We start from the raw sequence: 2,798 nt of genomic DNA on the forward strand, positions 1-2,798 counted from the left end.
GTCATCAGTAGGGTCACTGTGGGAAGGCCGTGGATGGGTACACAGCAACGTTACGACCGACAGCTCCATGAGTTATAATTTAATAAGTCACCAGATAATTCCGCCTTCCGGGGAGCGAGCCAGGAATAGATCTGGGTCGGCCTTCCGTGTCAATGCCCAGCTCTAGGAGACCCCCAGCCTCCCAGAACCGACCTCCACTGGCCCGGAAGAGCGAGATGTTCAGATGCTGAAACATCAAGGCCGTGTGAAGAAGCCTCACGAGAATGGCATCCCGTCGGGGGACTGGGTGACTCCTGGGAGCTGGGCTTCAGACTTTGGCCAGCCTGTAGCCACCTCTTAGCTTCCTGGTCTCCCTGCCTCCCTCCCTCCCTTCCTCCCTCCCTCCCTATCTCCAGGAGCCTGTCCTCCACATGGCGGCCTGAGAGAGTCTCAAAACAGGAGTAAAGGTGCCGATGGCTCTGTTGGAAGCCTCACGCGGCTCTCTATCCCCCCCCACCCCGAGCATTGGGAACCCCATTGCTGACCCTAGGTAGACACGTCTCCCTGTGGCCTGGCCTCCACGCCAGCTCTGACCTCACCTCCTGCTCAGGAATACCCAGCCTTGCTGAATTCCTCCATCCCTCCATTCCCTGCTGCCTCAGGGCCTTTGCACAAGTTGTTCTCCACCCCTAAAGTTCTTCCCTCCTTTTTACGAAGAGAAGTCCCATGGGGCTTTAACTCACAGCTCACACACCCAGGAAGGCCAGACTAGGTCCCATGCTCCTCACGTGTTACAAACTGCAATTTTACGTTCACTTTGGCGTTCCCTTCTTTTTTTACCTACTTGCTTCCTGCAGTATCCTCCGGGGGCCCAGCACATAGCCAGTAGCCAAGAAACATTTGTTGATTGACTAAACACAGGAGTGGGATCTGGTGGAAGTGAAAGTGGGTAGCTGGAAATTCAGGCCCTTTGCAGCCTCCGAGGAACCCCTAACCACCCCTGGGCAGAACCCACTTCTAGAACGAGCGGTTTCAGTCATCCTTTTCCCTTTATGGATGGGTCAACTGTGTGCCCAAAGCCATACAGGCCTCAGGGCGGTGACTCGAGTGCCCATCTTCTGATCCTGCCCGCGATGGGATCTGAATGCAGGCTCACTGACACCAGCTCTAACATCCCCAGACCAAATTCCTGTGTGGGGTGGCAGTTCCCACACCCACACCACCAAGCAGTTCTAAGAGAATTTAGGTCAATGCCAACACAGCTCAGAGACAGCGTCGGGTCCCACAGAGCTAGGGGCTCACTCCTACAAGCCTGCCCCCCGCCCCCACTTCAGAAGGTGGCCGCAAGCCCAGGCCATCACCTGTGCTTGTTTCTTTTTAAAGATTTTATTTATTTATTTATTTATTTATTTATTTATTTATTTGAGAGACAGAAAGGGTGCACGAGCGGGGAGAGGGGCAGAGGGAGAAGCAGGCTCCCCACTGAGCATGGAGCCCTACGCGGGGCTCGATCCCAGGACCCCGAGATCATGACCTGAGCCGAAGGCAGATGCTTCACCGACTGAGCCACCCAGGCGCCCCCCGTCCCCTGTGCTTCTGACACCCAGCTACAGATTGGAGGTTCCAAGGACCCATTCCTTAGGTTTCATTAATCGGCTGGGGTGGCTCACAGAACTCAGGGAAACACTTATATTTACCAGATTATTAAAGGACATGATATACGATACAAATCAATAGCCAGACAGAGAGAAGCACAGGGCGAGGTATGGGCTTCCTTGTCTTTCCAGGCAAACAACCCTCTTTGTCACCACCTGCTCACGAACCCGGAAGCCTCTGCACTCTGTCCTTTTGGGGTTTTATGGAGACTTCACACATAGGCAGGATTGACTTACTCACCGGTCACGGGCTGATTCAGCTTCCTGGCAACCAGCCACAACCTTGGGTGGGTCCAGAAGTAACCTTCATGAACAAGGCGCCCATTCCAAGTTTATGGCTCTGAAGCCTTTTCAGGTACGATGGATAAAGACCTAATACATCCAAAAAACAGATTTGGGGAATTTGAATGACCAAATACGCATGGAGTTCTTATAAATCATTATATCACAGCAGACGCGGGGTGGGGAGAGTCCCACAGTTGGCTTTTTGGTGATGGACTGGGCCCTGGGAGCGGACACCTGGGTCACCTGATGGCAGGTGTGGGGGTTGGACTGAGCCGTGCAGCCGCGATAAGTCCATTTCCTTCTCCTCCCCGGTATGGTCTAACCCACACCCTGAGAGACCTCTGCTTCGGTCCTGCATCTCCTGATCAACGGCTGGCCACCCCTGCAAGCCGCCCCTCCCCAGGTAAGGCCTCTTGGGGCACACTGACCCCCTCCCAGAATGCAATGGATGCCCCCTGGGCAAGGCCTCGTGACTGCCCTCCTGGGGTCTCTCCGGGTCCAGGTGGGCCCGAGGTGGAGTTGGGGGGTGGGGAAGTACTGATTTACGTGCCAGACCACAGGCTTAGAGCTCCAGAGCCCTGGTCTCCATCGGCACCCCAGAGCCCTTCAGGGTTGCTGACCTTGGACTCTCTCCAGCCTGTCTGTTGGGAAAAGGACTTGCAATACAGGGAGATTTTGTGTTTGGGTTTGGTTTAGTTTCTTTCTTTTCTTCCTTTCTTCCTTTCTTTCTTTCTTTCTTTCTTTCTTTCTTTCTTTCTTTCCTTCTTTCTTTTTAAGATTTTACTTATTTACTTGAGAGAGAGAGTGAGAACAAGAGAGAGAAAGGGAGCGAGCACGAGCTGGGTGGGTGGAGAGAGAGGGAGAAGCAGTCTTCCTGCT

Source organism: Ursus maritimus, unplaced genomic scaffold (assembly GCF_017311325.1).
Source record: "Ursus maritimus isolate PB19 unplaced genomic scaffold, ASM1731132v1 scaffold_14, whole genome shotgun sequence".
Classification (NCBI taxonomy): domain Eukaryota; kingdom Metazoa; phylum Chordata; class Mammalia; order Carnivora; family Ursidae; genus Ursus; species Ursus maritimus.